General features: G+C 38.7%; 1 pseudogene; it reads right to left on the bottom strand.

Annotated features, from left to right (window-relative positions):
* Window positions 1-3,264: 3,264 nt before the first annotated feature.
* Window positions 3,265-22,952, bottom strand: part of LOC128577073 (zinc finger protein 41-like) — an 81,413-nt pseudogene continuing 61,725 nt past the window's right edge.

The raw sequence follows: 22,952 nt of genomic DNA, 5'->3' as shown, positions 1-22,952 counted from the left end.
ATTTTTTCTTTGCAGATTTTACTCTCTGTTCCTGGCTTGTTGAGTGTTTTTTATCATGAAGTGATGTTGGCTTTTGTCAAATGCTTTTGCTGAGTATATTGAGATGATAATATGTCCTCTATTCTATTGATATATTTCACATCAATTCTATTGATTCTATTGAAAATTATTGTATTATGCTAACCATTTTTCTTTCTTTTTTTTTTTTGTTAATAGTTTTTTTTTTTTTTTTTGTAGAGACAGAGTCTCACTTTATGGCCCTCGGTAGAGGGCCGTGGCCTCACACAGCTCACAGCAACCTCCAACTCCTGGGCTTAAGCGATTCTCTTGCCTCAGCCTCCCAAGTAGCTGGGACTACAGGTGCCCGCCACAACACCCGGCTATTTTTTGGTTGCAGTTTGGCCGGGGCCGGGTTTGAACCCGCCACCCTCGGTATATGGGGCCGGCGCCTTACCGACTGAGCCACAGGCGCCGCCCTGTTAATAGTTTTTCTGATCTTAAATGGACCTTGAGTTCCTGAGATAAATTCCACTTAAAATACCTGTATATGTTTAATGTTCTTGAATTTGGCTTGGAATTATCTTGTTGAGAATTTTTGCATTTATATTCATAAGTGGAAATACAAAAAGAAATATTAGTATGGAGTTTTCCTGTCTTGTGATATCTTTGTTTGGCTTTGATATCAGGGTAATACTGGCCTCTTAGAAAAAGTTAAAAAGGATTCCTTCCTCTTGAGCCTGTGAAGAATCAGTATTAATTGTTGTTGGGTTTTTTGTTTTGTTTTGTCTTTTAGTGGCAGTCTTTTTTACTCTGTTGCCCTGGGTAGACTGCCATAGTGTCATAGCTCACAGCAACCTCAACTCTTGGGCTCAAGCAGTCCTCTTGCTTCAGCTTCCCAAGTAGCTGGGACTACAGGCACTACCCACAACACACTGCTAATTTTTCTATCTTTAGCAGAGACAAGGGTCTAACTTGCACAGGCTGGTCTCTAACTCCTGATCTCTAGCAATCCACATGCCTAGGCCTCCCAGAGTGCTAGGATTACAGACCTGCAATACTTCAGCTGGCTGAGTATTGTTTTTTAAATGTCTGGCGAAATTCACCAGTGAAGCCGGCTGTACTTAGGCTTTACTTTGTGGGAAATTTCTAAATTATTCATTCAATCTCTATTCAAATTTCCTATTTCTTCCTGAGTCAGTTTCAGTAGTTTTTGTCTTTCTAGGATTTTTTTTTTTTTTTGAGACAGTCTTATGATGTCACCCTCAGTAGAGTGCTATAATGTCACAGCTCACAGCAACCTCAAACTCTTGGGCTTAAGCGATTTTCTTGCCTCAGCCTTCCAAGTAGCTGGGACTACAGGCACCCACCACAATGCCCAGCTATTTTTTTTGTCTTTCTAGGAATTTTTCCATTTCATCTAGGTTATTAAATTTGTTGGTATATGCTTGTTTATAGTATATATGTACAATTATTTTAATTTCTGTAAGTCGGTAGTAATATACTTTTGTCATTTCTGATTTTAGTAATTTGAGTCATCTCTATTTTTTCCTTGGTAGGTCTAACTAAAGGATGGTTAATTTTGCTGATATTTTCAGAAAAACTCTTTGTTTTGTTGATTTTGCTGTATTATTTTTCTGTTCTTTATCCAATTGGTATTTTATTTTTCCAATCGGTTTCTTTTTTTTTTTTTTTGTAGAGACAGAGTCTCACTTTATGGCCCTTGGTAGAGTGTCGTGGCATCACACAGCTCACAGCAACCTCCAGCTCCTGGGCTTACGTGATTCTCTTGCCTCAGCCTCCCGAGTAGCTGGGACTACAGGTGCCCGCCACAACACCCGGCTATTTTTTTGTTGCAGTTTGGCCGGGGCTGGGTTTGAACCCACCACCCTCGGCATATGGGGCCGGTGCCCTACTCACTGAGCCACAGGCGCCGCCCCCAATCGGTTTCTTTTCTTTTTTTTTTTTTTTGGAAAAAAACCCAAAATTTAATGTATTGAAATGTAATTTGTCAACCATTCTTTTCAAACAGAACTCACAAGGAAAGTAGAGGCTTCAGTGGACAAGACTGAAAATCCAGAGTGCTGTGGCTCAGTTCCATTGTTTTAGAATCAATTACTAAGGGACTTATGTAAATGACAGTTTTAGGGGCACAGGTTAAAAGGGTGTAACTCACCTGCTCCATAGCAGGGAATTAAAAAGAAGACAATTGCCACCTTTAGATGTCTGTAACATTTCAATGACCATATTTTCTAGCCTCAACTTAGGCTAGCACTGGCCCCAATTCCCCAATTCACGAAGTCAAACTTGAAGTTTAAATATTATATTTCACTTAAAAAAATATATATGGGTGGCGCCTGTGGCTCAGTCGGTAGGGTGCCGGCCCCATATACCGAGGGTTGCGGGTTCAAACCCGGCCCCCGGCCAAACTGCAACCAAAAAATAGCCGGGCGTTGTGGCGGGCGCCTGTAGTCCCAGCTACTTGGGAGGCTGAGGCAAGAGAATCGCTTAAGCCCAGGAGTTGGAGGTTGCTGTGAGCTGTGTGAGGCCACGGCACTCTACCAAGGGCCATAAAGTGAGACTCTGTCTCTACAAAAAAAAAAAAAAAAAATATATATATATATATATATAGTCTATCATTACCATGGTGATTTCTCAAAAGGAAGAGAAAAAAGCAGTTCTTCATGGAAATCTCTTCTGTGTCAATGTCAGTGATCACAAAAACTTGGCTTCTACTTACAGATCTGTATTTCCAAATAGCTTTTACTGCCTTGATGTCAATGCCCTGCAAGTGTTTAGACAATGAAAATTTTTCTTCCCAACCTAGAAATTTGAAATGAATTTGACTAGGTATTGAGTACTTTCATTTCCCAGGGTATGATGAATAAATCAATGCTAAATTTATAAAGTCCTTCATCCAAAAAGTGAAATAAAACACATTACAAGTCATCTCCTCTGGCCTTTGTTTCTACCATTTGCAGGAGCTCAAGAGTCACTGTATCAATCATGTAACCAAACTTGATTATTGCTCAACTGCTTTATCTAAAGAATCTCCCTATGCACATCATTGCATATCAATGTGGTGATGCAGGAACTTTAATTTCCAGTGAACTGAGGGGATACTTCACTCTTTTTGCCTTCTGTTCATTCAGGCCAATCTTTCACATCTACTTCTCCCTGCAGGATGATTGCAGGCTCAGGCATTCCTCTCCCCCACTGTGAGATATCTGATGCATGCCTAGTTGTCATTTCCAGGTGAAGGCTTTTTCAGTCACTGGTTTTATAGCGTTTTTTTCCACTATGCGTTTTCTGGTGTTTAATGAGATTCGATCTGTCAGTGAAGGCCTTCAGACATTCTGTACAAGCATAAGGTTTCTTTCCTGTATGAATTATCTGATGCATACTTAGTGTTGCTTTCTGGATGAAAGCTTTCCCGCATTTGCTGCATTCATCGTGTCTCTCTCCAGTATGGGATTTTTGATGTATATTGAGGCGTGACTTCCAGGTGAGGGTCAGTCACCACATTTAAAGGGTTTCTGCCTAGTATGGATTTTCTGGTGTGTTATGAGATTTGACCTGTCAGTGAAGGTCTTTCCACCTTCAGCATATATATTGGGCTTCTCAACTGTGTGGATTTTCTGATGCACACGGAGTTGTGATTTGTGAAGCATTTCCCACAGTCACTGCATTCATAAGGCTTCTCTCCAGTATAAATTCTACGATGGGCAATGAAATGTGATTTCTGGACAAAGGCCTTCCCACATTCAGGACAAACATAAGGTTTCTCTCCTGTGTGGATTCTCTGATGCACACTTAGTGTTGACTTCTGGATCAAGGCTTTTTCACATTCCTTGCATTCATAGTGCTGCTCTCCAATATGAGATTTCTGGTGTATCTTGAGACATGACTTCCATATGAAGGCTTTTCCACAGCCACTGCATTTATAGGGTTTCTCTCCAGTATGAGTTTTCTGGTGTTTAATAAGATTTGACTGGTCAGTAAAAGCCTTCCCACACTCAGCACACACGTAAGGTTTCTCCCAGTCTGAGTTTTCTGATGTGTAGTGAGATTTGTCCTGTGAGTGAAGACCTTTCCACATTCTGTACATACATAAGGTTTTACTCCAGTGTGAATTCTTTGATGCGCATGGAGTTGTGACTGCTTAGTGAATGATTTCCCACAGCCACTGCATTCATAAGGTTTTTCTCCTGTATGAATTCTCTGATGTGTATTGAATGGGATTTCTGAATGAAGGCCTTCCCACATTCAGTGCATACATAAGGTTTCTCTCCTGTGTGAATTCTCTGATGCATCCTGAGTCCTGATTTTCTTACGAAAGCTTTCCCACATTCACTGCATTCATAGTGTTTCTCTCCAGTATGAGGTTTCTGATGTATACTGAGGTCTGAATTCTGGGAGAAGCCTTTTCCACATTCTATACATTCATAAGGTTTCTCTCTTGTATTAATTCTCAGATGTTGAAAGAGATCTTATCTCTGGAAAAATGCTTTCCCGCATTCACTGCCTTTGTAGGGTTTCTGTCCAGTATGAATTTTCTGATGTGTAGTGAGGTTTGACTCGAGGGTAAAGGCTTCCCCACATTGAGTACATAAATGAGGTTTTTCTCTTATATAAATACTCTGATGTACACCAATTCATGGCTTCTGAGAGAAGACTTTGTCACTTTGGTCACGTTCATGAGACTTTTCTTCAGCATGAAGTCTCTGATGTTCAAAGAGATGTGACTTCTGGTTGAAGCCCTTTACACACTCAGTACGCACATAAAGTTCCTCCCAGTATGAGAACTACAAGATCTTCCTTCTGACTTCACCTCGGCATCTCTGGTTGAATCCACAGATGCCAGCCCAGCTTCAAGCTCCTGGGCCATGTGGAGCTGTCAGCAAGAGGGCCTGAGACCTGAGGCCCAGTGTGGACATGGCAGCTAATGGAGACTCTCCCCTGTGGCCCCCAGCCTTGACTGCAGAGGGACATGGCAGCTTATGTGAGGATTGTGTTGTTATAGGTACCTGTTTCATAATCTATCATTATCATTTTATGAGTTCTAATTTCTTTATTTTAATCTCTGGAAAATTTTTTGTTTGCATTTTTTTTCAATCTTTTTTTATTTTGAAGTATTTCAAACATTCCAAAAAGTTGCAAGAACAGTATAATGAAAACCCGCATACCCTTTACTGACACTCATCAATTTTTAATATTTTTCCACATTTGCTTTATCTGTTGTCTATGTCTGTATGTAGGATCTATCTGTCTATGAGCTATTTGGCAGTTGTAGTTGCAAATGATATGATACTAAATACTTCAAGATATGTCTCCTGAAAACAAGGGCATATACCTACATAATCACACTCAGGAAATTTAACACTTGATATAAATAACAGTGTCATCAAATTTACATCCATAATCAAATTTCCCCCATCATTCCAATAACATCCTTTATAAATGTTTTTAATCCAGAATCTAATCAAGAATCAAACAGTGTGTCATTTTCATATTTCTTTTAGCATCCTTTCATCTAGAACAGTGATTTTCAACTGGTGTGCTATGAGAAGATCTTAGGTGTGCCATGAAATTTTTGAAGATCATTAATTGAATTATTTTTGAAAGAAGTTCAAAGCACAGTAAGTACATTCTTTTTTTACTCTTTTTTTGATCAAAATAATTTAAATGTGCTGCGGATTTTTTTTTATTCTTTGAGACAGAGTCTAATTCTGTCGTCTTGGGTAGAATGCTATGGTGTAATCATAGCTCATAGCAACCTCAAATTCTTGGGCTTGAGCAATCGTCTTGTCCCAGCCTTCTAAATAGCTCAGACTACAGGCACCTGCCACAAGGCCCTGCTAGTTTTTCTAGTTTTATTAGAGACGGGATCTCACTCTTGCTCAGGCTGGTCTTAAACTCCTGAGCTCAAGCGATCCACCTGCCTTGGCCTCCTAGAGTACTAGGATTATAGGTGGGAACCAGCCTGCCAGGCCCTTGTGCCTGGAAGTTTAATGATAGGTTCAAGGTGCCATGAAATAAAAACGGTTGAAAAACTGGTCTAGAATAATTTTTCAGCCCCCACTTTTTTCTGTTTTTGGCTTTCATAATATTATCATTTTGAAGAGTGCAGGTCAGTTGTCTGACTCAGGACTACAACAGAAGTGATGTGTTTTTCTTAGGGCAGCACATTAGAAGGCATATGAAGTCAGCTTGTTCCATTATTGTTCATGTGCAGTTTGATTACTGAGTTCAGGTGGTTTCCACCAGATTTCTCCATTGTAAGGGTTCCTTTTCCCCATATAATTAATAAATGTCCTATAAGGTGATATTTTAAGACTGTGTGAATATCCTATTTCTCAATGTGTTTCATTTGATAGTTTTAGCATTCATGGATGATTTTTTTGTCTGAATCAGTTATTACTATGGCGGTTATAAAATGATGATTTTCTATTTTTGTCATTTCTTCTACATTTATTAGTTGGAATTCTCCTATAAAGATTTTTTTCTTTTCCCGCTTCTTTTGAACTTTTGTTTTTTAGTATCAGTATGGACTCATGGATTCTTTTTTTTTTTGTAGAGACAGAGTCTAACTTTATGGCCCTCGGTAGAGTGCCATGGCATCACACAGCTCACAGCAACCTCCAACTCCTGGGCTTAAACAATTCTCTTGCCCCAGCCTCCCGAGTAGCCTGGACTACAGGCGCCTGCCACAATGCCCGGCTATTTTTTGGTTGCAGTTTGGCCGGGGCCGGGTTTGAACCCGCCACCCTCGGTATATGGGGCTGGCGCCTTACCAACTGAGCCACAGGCGCCGCCCAGACACATGAATTCTTTATTATTATTAAATGTGTTGCAATCTATTCCTGTCTTTATTCATTTTGATGTTCAAATTGTTCCAAATTTGGTTAGTGGAGCCCCCTTTTAGCAGGTATCTCTATCTTTTTTTACATGAATCTATCGAGTTTTGGGCATTTCTTTCTCACATTACCAGGTATTCCAGGCTCATTTTGTTCTTTCTTTCTCTGAATGTGGAACCAGCCACTTCTCCAAGGAAATCTAGTTTCCTTTAGTGTAGTAGTGTGGTAGTCATGGAGATGTGCCATCCAGATCACCCTTCAAGAAAGTACTTGCTGTGGGGAGTGTGATCAATGGACAGCCTCCACCTTTCAGCTCCTGGGTCTGCTTCTGCTGCAAAACCCCTTCACCTCAGTGCATGCCCTTCCTGGGGCTGGCCACATCCAGAGACTTTTCAGCCTCATATGGGACACTGTTGAGGCAAAATACTAGCTCCCAGCTCCTGCTGGTTTGATTGAGGCATGCAACACATTTCATCTCCTTTTTCTTAGTCCTGCTTCTTTCGCCATTCTTACACATTTGTTGATCTCTTGTACTTCAAACTCCATCATAGCATCTGTTTCCAAAGAATCCAACCTCAGTCATGTGACATTTAGAACACAGTAGTCCCCCCTTATCCTTGGGGGATACATTCCAAGACCTGCAACAGATGTGTGAAACCACAGATGGTGTCAAAGCCTCCACACACTATGTCAGCCTATCTGATAACCAAGACAGGCAGGCAGCAACTACAGTGTGGAAACACCCATCAAAGGTATGATCCATATCCTAGTGGGAGGGACAGAGCAGGACTGTGAACGATTTCATCATGCTACTCAGAATGACCCTTGATTTAAAACGTGCTTATTTCTGAAATTTTCCATGTAATATTTTTGGACCAAGGTTGACCTTGGATAAGTGAAACCACAGAAAGTGAAAGCTCAGATAAGGGAAGACTACTGTACAAGATCTAGGTGCTGTTTGCTTATTGCTGCTGAGATGTCATTGCTTCCAGGCCCTTTTAGCAGACAGATACACATTTTCAAATCAGAAGTTTATACTAATAGCTATATTCCAATTCAACATCATGTGGTTCTTCCACTACTTCCCCCATAATTTTTATTTCTCTTTTCTCACAATGAGAATTCTGATTCCGAATGTATTTACACATTTTTGATGTATTTATTCATTTGCTCAATCCAATTATACACACAAAATAGCTTCAGAATTGCTACAGCAATGCCATTACCAGCAAAAAACCACGAAGGAATGTTCAAGGTTGCTTTGCCATTACTTTTATCTACATAACACAGCCCACTGACTGCACAATAAGAGTACTATATCAAAAGTTATTGGAATGATTCTTTTTATTCTACGGCATTGTTATTTTCAGTGTGATATGCAGCTGGGTTAATTTACTTGTTCATATTGAATTTTAGTTTTTTCCTTATTTAATTATTTTTTAATTTATAAAATATTAATGTAATTTAAAAATAAAATATACAAAAAAATACTCAGAGAAGTCCTATTGCTCTCCCTCATATTCCATTCATACCTACTCCCTTTAGGTAATTAATTTTCTTAAATTCTTGTTTATCCTTCTTGCAAAAGATATTTTGCAGATATTAGCAGATGCGTATATATATATTTCCCTTTCTTTCTTACACAAAAGGTAGCATATTATATATAGTATTGTGCATCTGGCAAAATTTGAAGGGGCTGGGCAGGGTGGCTCACGCCTGTTATCCTAGCACTCTGGGAGGCTGAGGTGGGTGGATTGCTTGAGCTGAGGAGTTTGAGACCAGCCTGAGCCAGCGTGAGACCCCATTTCTAAAAAAAAATAGCCCAGCATTGTGGCGGGTGCCTATAGTCCCAGCTACTTGGGAGGCTAAGGCAAGAGGATCTCTTGAACCCAAGAGTTTCAGGTTGCTGTGAGCTATGATGTCATAGCACTCTACCAAGGGCGACAAAGTGAAACTCTGTCTCAATAAATAAATAAATAAATAAAATTTGGAGATTTTAAGGTCTCACTCTGTTGCCCAGGCCAGAGAGCAGTGGCACGGTCATAGCACACTGTGACCTTAAACCTATGGGCTCAAGCAATCTCCCACCTTGGCCTCCCAAAGCATTGGGGTTACGGGAATGAGTCTCTGTGCCTAGCCTAAAATTTGAAAATTTTAAACAGGCTTGCTAGAAGTTCATTTTTAGATCATTCTGTTATTTTCATTTCCTCAGATATTGGGTCTGTTTAGCACTTTTGATAGTACCCAACTTCCCCCTACATTTTATAGTTTTTTGGGAACTAATTTTCTGTGGGGATTTTCTTCTACATGCCCACTCTATGTAGGTGGTTTCTCCTGCCCTTTCAAGTTATCAAAAGCTCAGATCAAAAATTATTCCTACACATGTAGACATTCTAGCACCCATACTCATGTGGCTCAAACCAGGTACAGGTCTCATGGTAGCTAAGTTTTTTGCCTTAGCTGCTGCCACAGGCAAGTAGGAGATTCTGACCCAATTCTGGTGGGTAGACAGACTAGGATGGAAGTATGGCTTCACACCGGGATCCTTCAAACTGGGCAAGTGTGGCCCTGGTTCCCCATGGATTTGAAGCCCTAGTCCCAAGTGCTCCTGTCTTATTATTGTAATTTCTGTTTCTGTTCTGGCCTGTGACAATTTCGTTTCACTTTTGATAGTTATATAGTTTTGAACATATCTTAAAGACCTCATTCCTATGTGTTCGAAACGTTGGGGGAGAATTATGCTCATTGTACCATTTGACACAAAACCATTTATTCATTTATTTAACAAGTATTTATTGAGACCTACTATGTGCCAGGCACTGACTGGTCCAGGTTCTTGGGATACCAAAATAAAATTTAAAAATTATCATACCTAATCAATGCTCGATCTTCTTTCTCTTTATGTTTTGTTTATTAAAAATGGGAGGCTCAGTGAGGTGGCTCATACCTGTAATCCTAACACTCTGGGTGGTCGAGGAGAGTAGATCACCTGAGCTGAGGAGTTCAAGACTGGTCTGAGCAAGAGTGAGACCCTCTCTGAAAATAGCCGGGCATTGTGGTAGGCGCCGTAGTCCTAGCTACTTGGGAGGCTGAGGCAAGAGAATTGCTGGAGCCCAAGAGTTTGAGGTTTCTGTTAGCTATGATGCCGTGGCACTTTACCGAGGGTGACAAAGTGAGACTCTGTCTCAAAAAAAAAAAAATGTGCAATTAGCCTTCATGATACAATAAAACCTTTAAGATATAATAGAATTGCTATGCTATCTTGAAGGGGTGTCCATCTCTCCTACTCTCCCCCCAAACCTATATCTGGTTATGCATTCTCAAAAGAAAAGAATCTTAAAAAAATAAAAGCTCACTCCAAAGAGAAAATTTCTCTTTTATTTCTCTACCCCTTCCCTTCAATTGTACTGATGATATCTTCTGAGTCCTTAAATGCTCAAGTAGACCACATAAAGCTGCTTCTAGGAAAAAAACAAAAAGCAACAACCCTGCCACCTGCTCAGTACTCTGTATTGCTGCCTAGGACCTCTTTCAGTGTAGATAGGAGTCTTGGCTTTTTAATGGTAAATTATTTTAAAGAACTTGTAAGGATGAATTGCAGCTTCCAGACAGCCCTCTTACCTAGGCTGCCACCCTCCTGGCATTTTTCCTCTGATGAATGTGTACTTAGGCTGTGCATGACATTTTTCCTGATTATTATGTCTCACATCATTTTATCCTCCTCTGAAAATGCTCAAATTAGATGCATTTTCAGTCTCTGGTTCAAGGCTGAAACAAAAGGCCTCCTCTGCTCTTTGATATTTCACAGGCTGATGTGCTGATTCTGCTGCAGCCTCCTCTTTTAGTTCACTGGCTAAATATAGCAGTGAACATGGTGTCTGATAAAGGCAAGTTAATTAAACATTACTTTTCATCCATTAATATTTCAGTTGTTCACTGTTTAAACACAATATCGTAGAAAAAGCAATTCGAAGCAAAAGTACATATATATATTCAGAACGTCTAAATATAATATTCAACCATTTGTTCTTTTACTCGAGAACTGAAAACCACTGATAAGTGTAAAACATTTTTCTTTTTCAAAATAAGGTTACACGCACCATAGGCTAATGTTCTCTTTCTAGAATTATGAGAGCTGAGGGAGGCCAGAGAGACCTACTGAGAAACAGCCAGCTTAGGCTTTGGAGGTTTGTTCTACTTTGAGTTAAATCATGTTATAATAATTCTTTTCTGCACCCAAATTGTCATGTTCAGACTTCTCCCTTATATGCTTATGGTGCAAATAGACACAGCTTTTCTCAGCCTGGGATTAAATCATTCCTGGAGTTGGCTGAATATTAATAGTAGTTGAGTTGAATTCTGAAGAATTAGATAATTTATGCTCTTCATTGATTAATAGTTTTGGCAAAATGGTACAAAAATGGAGGAAAATAAATTCTTGACTTGTTTTCTAGACTGGAATGATTTAGGAGTGAGAGCCAATTCTTGGTCAAGATTAGGCCTATATTTGGGAATCACATAGGAGACGCTTCTCCATAAGGCTTGTTAAGAAGACAGCCATAAAGTACAAGCCAGTTACTGAAATTACCATCACTTTTTCCTCAGAAAAGATAGCACACTATTAACTGCTGTGAGTGTAGTGCAAACATAAAGTGTCTTAATTCTGTGCTTTTTAAAACAAGGCAAGAATAAAGAAATAAATAACCATAGCTAGCCTTTGTTGAAGTGCCTGGCAATGTTTTAAGTGCTTTACATGTATGATCTCATTTTATCTTGACAGTAACCTTGTGAGTGAGGTACCATAGTGTCATATTTTATAGATGAGGAAACCAAAGCTGCAAAGGGGTAAGCAACCTGCTAAATGTCAGTTATTAAAAGGGGTTACCAGTTTTCAAGCCCAGTTGCTCTGACTCCATGATGCTTAAATAAACAAGACTTCTTTTAATACATGTGTTCTTGACCACTGCATCTAAGTCTTTCAGAGACACTGGATAATGATTTGCCATTGATTAAGGTAATTATTTGAGAGGAATATTTGACCAGAGATTGGTGAGATTCTCTTCTCCCTGCTACTTTTTATACACCAGTAAGTGGAAGGTTCAGAGGGTCTAAGATTGCAGCCCAATGGAGTTCTCAGTGGAACCCCTTTAGTCTTCACTCAAGCTAATATTTACTAACCATCAGCTATGACTTGTTGTTATAACCTCTATTAGGAAATTTCTTCCTTAAATGGTGAACTGTTTTAAAGATCTGATCAGATTCCAGAGACCAATACACACACACACACACACACACTAGCCACAGTGCTCTGAGGACCAGACAATATGCTTGTTTACAGCCAGACACTGGAGTCCCACCTGGTCACTGATCCTCCTCTTAGAGGAGACCTGTATCTATTGTGTATACTCAAGAGGATGGACACTGATGACACTGATGACATCCAATGACAACTTCTCCTTTCTAATTTGATATGCTGAGTAACAAGCTCACTCTCTTCTCCATAGAGGTAATACAGAGTTCTCATGACATCATAAAAGATATAAAGACTAAGGAACTTCTGGCACTCGCTTCCATCCCCGTTGTTGTATCTTAGAGAAATTGGGGCATTGCTAAGCCCTGCCATTCCAGGTCATCCTAGTGACAGGCTGCTTCTAGAGGATTGTCCAGGGTCCCCAACTCAGTTACCAACTAGTCAACAAATTAAATACTATTATATCCAATTACTACTACATCTTATCTCTATGCAGTCTGTGGTGGAAGACTCAGATGAAAAACAGTCAGCCTTCACTATCTATAGATTTAACCAATCATGAATCCAAAATATGGAAAAAACATTAAAAATAATAATACAACAATAAAAATAATACAATTTTTAAAATATAGTATAATAACTATTTACATAACATTTATTTATTTATTTTGAGATGGAGTCTCACTTTGTCACCCTCAGTACAGTGCTATGGCATCATAGCTCACAGGAACCTCAAACTCTTGGGTTCAAGGGATTCTCTTTTCTCAGCCTCCTGAGTAGCTGGGACTAGAGGCACCCACCACAACAGTCAGGTATCTTTTAGAGACAGGAGTCTCACACGTGCTGAGGGTAATCTTGAACCTGTGAGCTCAGGCAATCCAGCCACCTTGGCTTCCCAGAGTGCTAGGATTACAGGCATGAGCCACCTCACCTGGTTTGTTTACATAACACTTAACATTGTATCAGATACTATAAATAATCTAGAGATGATTTAAAGTATACCAGAGGATGTGCACAAGTTCTATGCAAATACTACGTTATCTTATATCAGGCACTGAAGCATCTGCAGAGTTTGCAGAGGATACTGAGAGAGAGACAACTGTATATGTCGTAGTCAGTATAATGGAAACCCCTCCAATGGATTCTGCAGCAGAATAAAATCTAAACCTAAAATTATCACTTGCAAGGCTCTGTCTTCTCTGCATGCCTGTCCCTTGCCCTTGCCTCCCTCTCCCATCTCAACTCATACCAATCTTCCCCCCTGCCTTGCTCCAGCCACACCAGCCTGTCCTTTCATTGAACACACTAAACTTGTTTCCACTTCAGAGTCTTTGTGCTTGCTTTTCTCTCTGCCTAGAACAATCTTCTCCCACACCTTCATACTGCTGGCTCCTTGTCATCAAGTTTTCTCCCACCACCCTATCTACATAGCACCCAACTCCAGGTCACTGTCACATTACTCTGCTTTTACACCTCAATAATGCCTATAACTCTCATCTTGTTTGTTTATCTACCATCACTTTCTCCCACTAGCATGTAAGTAGTGCAAAGGATTTTTGTCCCTTTTGTTCACTGCACTATCCCAAGTGCCTAGAAAAGCACCTGGTATCTAGTAAGGCCTCAAATAATTAATTAATTAAAGGATGATTAATTAACTTACTTGTTACCCAAATGTATAAGTAAATCATAGGAGTTTAGAAGAAGAGGAGATTAATGAAAGAAGAATTTTAAGAGGAGGTCAGACCTAAACCAGGAGATACTTTAAAACAATGATAATTCAGAACACATTTTATTGTTTTTAGATGTTAGATGTGATCAATCTTTGACTAGCTGTGACCCCTTTAGATCCTCTGGCAGTTAATTGTATTTTAAAAACACGAACACATTAATGAGTGTGCCATTCAAAGAAGAAAATTTTTTGAAAATTTAGAATAATTAGCCCTCCCCTGACCTTATCTGTTTTTATAAATAATACTCTTGGCATTTGGATCAAGAAATTGATGACTAGTTAGCTGTTAAGGAACTCTGGGCAGTAATGATTTTTCCAAACCTCAGCCTCAAAACTCCAGGAGGGGGTTGAGTTAGTATAGGTGTCATAGACTCAAAGGCCTCCTGGGGCCAGCAGGTCAGGTAAATGAAGGAAATGAACCAGAGGAGGATCTTGACAAATTGGTGCACATGCCCCTAAAATGTGCCTTGCTGAAGTGTTAGCCTGAGGTGGTCAGGTTTACCCAGTTTTTTTGAGAAAAGGCAGAAATCCAGACTTTTATGTGAAACTGCCTGAGTTTTAAATGTTGGCAACAAAGTTAAATAGTTTTAAATACCACAGGGGCCAAATAAAACATGTCTACAGGCTGAACTTGGCTCACAGACCCCTGCCCTGGCTTTCTAAGTTTCCTTCCAACTTCTCAAATGGCTCCAGTCTATGAAATTTCTTTTTAAAACTTGACACAAATTCTGGGTAAACATTCTAAAACCCTGAGTAGCATAGAAACCTTTTTTTAAGATCTAAACAAAATATTGTTTCAAGTAAAATACATTAATATTCACTATATATTGAGTTCTGGCCAATATATTAGGTATTTTGATAAAGTTGTTAATTATTTAATCAGGTATAAAGCAAGGAGAGCCAGCAATATAAAAAGAGGGGACTATGCTAGCTGTGATGTCTTAAGGCCAAGATGGAGAAGAAATGAAGGGACTAATCTCTCTAGGTGAGGGTTTGGTGTAAATGTATGCCTAAGTAAGAAGCAAAATTCATCCAAATATTAACAACAAAGTCCTGATCTTGGTACTTGAGAAAATTTTAATTTCATTGGATCTGATTTCCAGTTCATTAAAAAGAAAGGGGGAGAGTAAAGCCAACACCTAAGAATTTTCCATACTTTTTAGAAAGAGAATTATAATTAAATACTCACTTACCCAAGGAGCATATTAAATACTCTATTAGTAGATGTGTTTCTGGAACAACCAAAGTAAACAGTTTCACATTAACTTTTCTCAGATAGGATGGGGTGGGCTTGCAATTTTTATGATAATATTAAATCCATTAGTGAAGTCAATTGTTTCCACATTACAGAAACATACTAATAGGATAATTTTTTAAAATCTTTGTTGCTGTGAAAGCCATTGTAAAACTCCGGAATTCCTGAAGACAACAACCTAAAAAAAACTAATAACAACCTTTGGTTTTAATTAATTATTTTTTCTATGAAACTTTGGTTTTAAACTTAGGGATTGACCACAGTGATTTTTTATATCTTACTTAAAATGTTACCATAACAATCTAAACATAAAATTAAGAAAATAGTTTCATTGACAATAGCATCAAAATGAATAAAATACTTAGGGATAAATTTAACAAAAGCGATGCAAAACTTGTACTCTGAGAAGTACAAACATTGTGCAAAGAAATTAAAGAAGATCTAAATAAATGGGAAGATATCCATGTTCATGGAACAGACAATTTAATACTGTTAAGATGTCAATACTCCCCCAAATTGATCCAAAATTCAATACAATTCCTATCATAATTCAATCAACCATTTCTGCAGAAATGTCAAAACAATGCTTAAATTCATATGGAATTTCAAGTAACCCTGAATAGCCAAAACAATTTTTAAAAAGAAAAATAGGGCGGCGCCTGTGGCTCAGTCCGTAGGGCGCCGGCCCCATATGCCGAGGGTGGCGGGTTCAAACCCGGCCCCGGCCGAACTGCAACCAAAAAATAGCCGGGCGTTGTGGCGGGCGCCTGTAGTCCCAGCTATTCGGGAGGCTGAGGCAAGAGAATTGCTTAAGCCCAGGAGTTGGAGGTTGCTGTGAGCTGTGTGAGGCCACGGCCCTCTACCGAGGGCCGTAAAGTGAGACTCTGTCTCTACAAAAAAAAATAAATAAATAAAAAGAAAAATAAAGTTGAAAAACTCACACTTTCCAATATCAAAGCTTACCACAAAGCTACAGCAAGCAAAACAATGTGCTACTGGCATGAGGAACAGAATTGAGAATCAAGAGATGAACTCATAACATAAACGGTAAGTCCATTGAATAAGGAAAGAATAGTCTCTTCAACAAATGGTGCTTAGATAATTGAATATGCACACAAAAGAGGATGAAGTTGGACCCCCGCCTCCCACCACATTAAAGAATTAACTTAAGGGGTGGCACCTGTGGCTCAAGGAGTAGGGCACCAGTCCCATATGCTGGAGGTGGCGGGTTCAAACCCAGCCTCAGCCAAAAACCACAAAAAAAAAAAAAAAAAAGAATTAACTTAAAATGAATCAAAAACCTAAGTGTAAAAGCTAAAGTATAAAACTCTTAGAACAAAATATAGAAGAGAATCTTGGTGACCTTGGATTAGACACAACTTTTGTAGATATAACGCCAAAGGCACAAATGACAATAGAAAAAAATAGATAAACTGGTTTTCATCAAAACTAACAACTTCTGTACCTCATAGGACCCATCAGGAAAGTTAAAATGAACAAATGTGAGAAAATATTTGCAAATCACATATTTGGGAACGTGTTTGTGAACAAAGAACACTTACAACTCAATGATAAAAGGCAAATAACCCCATTTAAAAATGGGCGAAGGACTTGGATAGGCAGTTCTCCAAGGAAGGTATACAAATAGCCAATGAGTACGTGAAAAGATGCTCAACAACACTCATCATTAGGGAAATGCAAATCAATACCACAATGAGATGCTGCCTCATACCCATTAAGATGGCTACTATCAAAAAAAAAAATTAAAAATAACAAATGTTAGTGCAGATGGAAAGAAATTGGGAAGCATATTCAATATTGGTGGAAATGTAAAATGGTGCAGCAACTATGGAAAATAGTATGGTAGTTCCTCAAAGAATTAAAAATAGAATTATGGTACATCATCCAGCAGTTCCACTTCTAAGAATACTGTATAACCCAAAGAATTGAAAGCAGGGTCTCATAGAGGTATTTGTACACCCATGTTTGTAGGAACATTATTTACATTAGGCAAAAGGTTAAAGCAACCCAAGTGATGGATGAATGGATAAATAAAATATGGTATATACTTACAATGGAATACCATTCAACCTTAAGAAGGAAAACAATGTCAACACAACATACTACAACATGGATGAACCTTGAGAACATTATGCTATGTGCAATAAGGCAGTTACAAAAAGACAAATACTGTAGATTCCACTGATATGAGGTACCTACAGTAGCCAAATTCAGAGAGATAAAAAGTAAAATGACTATTTTCAGAGATTGAGGGGAGGGGAGAATGAAGAGTTACTGTTTAGTGGATATATTTTTTCAGTTTTGCAAGATGTAAAAGGTCTTAGAGATGGAAGGTGATAATGGTTGTGCAGTGTTGTGAATGTACTTAATGCCACTGAATTGTACACTTAAAATAGTTACTATGGTAACTTTCATGTTATGTGTATTTTACCCTAATTAAAAATATTTTTAAATTGGTAAAGGAGTAGATATCTCTCCAGAGAAGATGTACAAATGGCCAATAAGCACATGAAAAACTGGTCAACATTGTTAGCCACTAGGGAAATGCAAATCAAAACTATGATGAGCTATTACCTCACATCTGTTAGGATGGCTGTACTACTAAAGACAGAAAATAACAAATGTTGATGAGGATGTAGAGAAATAGGAACCTTTGTACATTCTTGGTAGAACTGAAATAAACTTGGTCAGCCTCTTTGGAAAATAGTTTGGTAGTTCCTGACTAAGTTGAACATGGAGTTACCATGTCCTAAGAATTCTACATTTATGTGTGTGTGTGTCGCCAAAGAAATGAAAACATATGTCCAGAAAAGTAATGTTCATAGGACCATTATTCATAATAGCTAAAAGTGTAAACAACAAAAGGAAATGGATAAATATAATAAAATGTGGTATATTTATACACTGAAGATGTTATTTCACAATAAAAAGGAATGAAGTATTGATACATGCTACAACATGGATGAACCTTGAAACCATCAGTGAAGGAAGCCAGTTACAAAAAATTCACATATTCATGGGCAGTGCCTGTGGCTCAAAGGAGTAGGGCACCGGACCCATATGCTGGAGGTGGCGAGTTCAAACCCAGCCCTGGCCAAAAACTGCAAAAAAAAAATTCACACATTCATGGTTTTATTTATATAAAGTCTAGAATAGGCTAATCTATAGAGACAGAGGGTAGATTAGTGGAGGGGTTTTGGTAGGAAATAAGGAGTGTCTACTAAAGGCTAAAAACTATGAACAAATTCCTGTGCACACTGCACATATCTTATTTTGAAGTAAAAAAAACAAAATGGGAACAAATACAATCACACCGCTGCATGTGGCCCACAGGCCATCGTTTGAGGACCCCTGTTAGAGTTTATTTTGGAATGATGAAAGTGTTTAAAATTGATAGTGGTGGTTGGGCACTGTGGCTCATGCCTGTAATCCTAGCGCTCTTGGAGGCCAAGGCAGATGCATTGCCTGAGCTCACAGGTTTGAGACCAGCCTGAGCCAGAGTGAGACCTCATCTCTAAAAATAGCCGGGCATTGTGGCTGGCACCTGTAGTCCCAGCTGCTGTGAGACTGAGGCAAGAGAATCACTTGAGCCCAAGAGTTTGAGGTTGCTGTGAGCTATGACACCACAGAACTCTCCCAAGGGCGACAAAGTGAAACTCTGTCTCTAAAATAATAATAATAATCATGATAATAATAATATAAATAAATAAATAAAATTGATAGTGGTGACAGTTGCATAACTCTATGAATATACTAAAAACCACTGGCCTGTACATATTTAAAATGGGAGAATTGTGTGTGATGTGAATTATATCTCAATAAAGTTGGTAAGATATGATAATATTCTTCCATATTTACAAAAATTTGAGGATGTATTTATTTCATAAACATCAATAGAGTACCCACTATATGCCATGCACTGTGCTGAGTGTTAATGAAACCCCCTAAACACAATTTTATATCACTATTGTCTCAGAATTTCTAGTATAGTACAGGTCCATCAGTAGCTACAATACATGGAAGAAAGGGAAGATTGAGCATAAAGAAGCACTGGAAGTTATGATGAGGATAAGATCAATTTTTTTTGCTTGTTTTATTTTTGTTTGTAGTGCCTTTATTTGCAATAGCAAAACAGTGGAAATAAACCTAAGGTTTATAAACAGATGAATGGCTAAACAAAGAGTCACATATCCATCCAAGACAATGCTGTTCAAAAATAAGAATGAACTACTCATATAAGCAACATTTATGAATCTCTTACTATGTAGCATGAATGAAATCAGGAAAAAAGTAAGTACTTTATGATCCCAATCATAAAACTCTAGAAAATACAAACCAATCAACTATAAAGGAATGTAAATCAAAAGTTGATGAAAGAACCAGGGATGGCTATAAGCATGCACCAACTAGAAAAAATGCTGATGAGATATGCTTATTATCTTGATTATGATAATGATTTCATTGCTTTATGCTTATGTCAAAACTTATCAAATTGTACACTTTAAATATATACAAGGTTGAATTGAATCGATTGTATTTTAATTAAACGTTTCAAAATGGCTCATATAAATAATCTAAATCTCCCACTCGGCAGAAAATCAAGTTTGGCCTCTCTGTGTTGACTCTCCCATCTAAATTCCCCCTGCCTAGGTAGGGGCAGCCTCACCTCAGTAGCAGGAAATACTGTAACCTGAACAGTAAAGGCCACTTCCACCTGAGTTAAGAGGAATACGACCAGATCACAAAAGCCTCATCCCCGGACAACTGGATCTCCCTTTTCTTCATCCGTCTTTTATTATCTGTACAACAATGGCCTTGAAGTAAACAGCCCAGAGATAGGGAACCATTATTGGTACAGAAACATTGGGTTGATTAAAAGGGAGTGGAGGAGACTGCAGCAAACTGCCAAAGTGCAGTTCTAATAATGTTCTACTAATGTTCCGGTAACTGTGATGATGCAGGCTCATTCTTTATAGAAATCTTCAGGCCTCTAGAACTGTATATCTACCATAGCTCAAGTCAGTGTCAGAGAAAATAATTTAAAGGCTTTAAGATCAATTCTTTTTTTGTATATTTTTATTATTTTCTTTTATTTTTTGAGACAGAGTCTGACTGATGTGGCATTGTAACTCACAGCAACTTTGAATTCCTGGGGTCAAGTGACCCTCTTGCCTCAGCCTTCCAAGTAGCTGGGACTACAGGTGCCCGCCACAATGCCCAGCTATTTTTATTTTTTTTTTATTTTTAGTAGAGGCAGAGTCTCACTCTTGCTCAGGCTAGTCTTGAATTCCTGAGCTCAGGCAATCCATCTGCCTCGGCCTCCCTGTGCTAGGATTACAGACAGGAGCCACCACTTAAGATCAATTCTTAACCAAGGAGGTGGTATTCAGAGTTGGTATAGTTCAATGAGAAGGGAATCTCGCTATATGTGGGGGTTAGGGCAGGATTAGGTTAGCAATTCATTGGAAGAACAATGGAAGTGAGAGGTGCCTACTGTGTTTAGAAAATGTTAAGTACCCCAGTTGCCCTGGAGGTAAAAGCTAAGGTTTAGTAACCCTCTAAGGCAGCTTCAGGTAGGTTAGGCCATGTTCTGGAGGACGTTGAATGCCATGCCAAAGAGTTTGGATTGCCTCACTTCGCAAGAGAGAAACATGAAGGCTTTTGAGAGGGAAGTCACTTAGGAAGAGCTGTGTTCTAGATACCACCCTCACCTTCTACCCTATCTTCACTGCTATTCTCACCCTGAATCATATAGTGCCCACTACACATCTACTGAAATGAGATATCTGAGCCAATGAATTTCAGAGGCTCATGACTTGAAGACACCAGGCATAGAAAGGCTGAAATGCTAGCACAACAGGGAATAAGAGAAATCTTAAAATCTTCCAGACAATCAGTCACATAGGATACAAAAGAGAAGTTGAACAGTACCAACTTTTCAAGAACAACACTAGATGCTACAAAAATTATTGATCAGGGCAGCGCCTGTGGCTCAAAGGAGTAGGGCACCAGTCCCATTTGCCAGAGGTGGCAGGTTCAAACCCAGCCCTGGCTAAAAACTGCAAATAATAATAATAATAATATTAATTGATAAATACCAAATACGTGAAGGAAAATAGTCTATCCCCAGCAATGACACTAAGGAAGAGTGAGGTTAAAGACCTTTTCAGAAATAAACAGAAACTTTCTCTCATGCATCTTTCTTAGAAACCACTGGAGGATATGCTCTATCAAAATGAGGGGATAAAACAAGACTAGAGAAGAAATGGGATTCAGGAAACTGGTTCCAACCTAAGAAAGGAGCATGGAGCAGGCCTAGAGTGCAGCAGTTGACACTGGGGCAGGAAGATGGTAGATCCTGAGGAATAAAAGGGGAACTTGAATATCTAATCTTATGATATAGATATTATATATCTATAGTACCTTAGAATATCTAATATTATGGAGAGGTTACAAAGAATTGAAGATATCAAATGGACTACGCTCAGGCTTCCTGAGAACAGAACAAACTTATCCCACATGGGGTTTTTTGAGAATGCTTTTATTACCAAGGAAGAAACAGTGGCCAGCTGTAACCATTCAACTTCAAGAGCAGAGGTGAAGCTTTTACGGTGTCTCATCTTATCCTGGACATCAGTTGTTTTTGGTTGCCCAGCATCTGTTCCATATCATTGTAACAACTCCCTGATGTTTCTTGGGACCACATCTTCTTTTTTTCAGTCCATGTGGTTTGAGCAGTTTGACCCACCCTTGGGCTTTGTGGGTGGACATGTAATTTGGACCCCATCAATCAGCAAATTCATCTCCTTGACCATGGTGAGTTGGTTCAGGAATGGTTATGTGATTCAATTTGGTCCAGTGATACTTAACCCTAAGAGTCAATAAACAGTGGAGGAAGAGAAGCCTTCTTTATTGAGGTGCTTTAGCTTTGTAGAATAAGAAGCTTAAACAGGGCCTACCACATTGACTGAACCATTTAAAGAATGAAGTCAATGCAGAGGAAAGCAGAGCCAAAATATAGAAAGACTTGAATCCTGATAACATTTGTGCCCCTGGATCCAACCATGACTCAAGCTACCATATCCCCTGGACCTTTCAGTTATGTGAACCAATAAATACTCTTATTTGCTTAAAATAAAAAGAATTGAAGATAAATGGATGATAGATAAATAAAACAGAACTAAAAGTGATTAGAAATGCCAGGAAAAATAAGGAAAGAAAAATAATCATAGTATATTACTTGGCTGCACAATAATTGATATTAACATAGTTGTACATAGTAATAGTATAAACACTTGTTTTATTTATTTATTTATTTATTTATGACAGAGTCTCACTATGTTGCCCTTGGTAGAGTGCTGTGGCATCATAGCTCACAGCAACCTCAAACTCTTGAGCTTAAGTGATTCTCTTGCTTCAGCCTCCTGAGTAGTTGGGACTACAGGCACCCGGCACAAAACCCAGCTACTTTTTTTGTTGTTGTAGTTGTTGCACTTGTCATTGTTGTTTAGCTGGCCTGGGCTGATTCGAACCTGTCAGCCTGGGTGTATGTGCCAGCACCCTACCGACAGAACTACAGGTGCCGCCCTCAACTTGTTTTATTTTAAAATAAAAGAAGGCTTCAAAAAGTTCATGGAAAAATAGAATTAAAAGATAAAAATCTCAACTTTATATCTCAGAATAATCTCCATCAAGTTCAAGACACTTTTGTAAGCAATGATACCAGCTGTTTAGTCCATCCCTAAAGAACCAAGAGTCTTGGGAATTTAACCATGTCAATGAAGTCTTTTTTACAGTGTTAACCAAAGAAAAATGATTGTCTTTTAGAAATTTTAGAGATTT

The sequence above is a fragment of the Nycticebus coucang genome, chromosome X, assembly GCF_027406575.1.
Source record: "Nycticebus coucang isolate mNycCou1 chromosome X, mNycCou1.pri, whole genome shotgun sequence".
Taxonomy (NCBI): Eukaryota; Metazoa; Chordata; class Mammalia; order Primates; family Lorisidae; genus Nycticebus; species Nycticebus coucang.
This window is presented reverse-complemented; position numbering and strand designations above follow the sequence as displayed.